Genomic DNA, 222 nt, shown 5'->3' with positions numbered 1-222 from the left:
TCAGGAGAATGGGAATTAGTTCTTCTTTAAATGTTTGGTAGAATTCCCCTGGGAAGCCGTCTGGCCCTGGGCTTTTGTTTGTTTGGAGATTTTTGATGACTGTTTCAATCTCCTTACTGCTTATGGGTCTGTTCAGGCTTTCTATTTCTTCCTGGTTCAGTTGTGGTAGTTTATATGTTTCTAGGAATGCATCCATTTCTTCCAGATTGTCAAATTTGTTGA

This window comes from Mustela nigripes, chromosome 2 (genome assembly GCF_022355385.1).
Source record: "Mustela nigripes isolate SB6536 chromosome 2, MUSNIG.SB6536, whole genome shotgun sequence".
NCBI lineage: Eukaryota > Metazoa > Chordata > Mammalia > Carnivora > Mustelidae > Mustela > Mustela nigripes.
Note: the sequence above shows the minus strand (reverse complement) of the source record.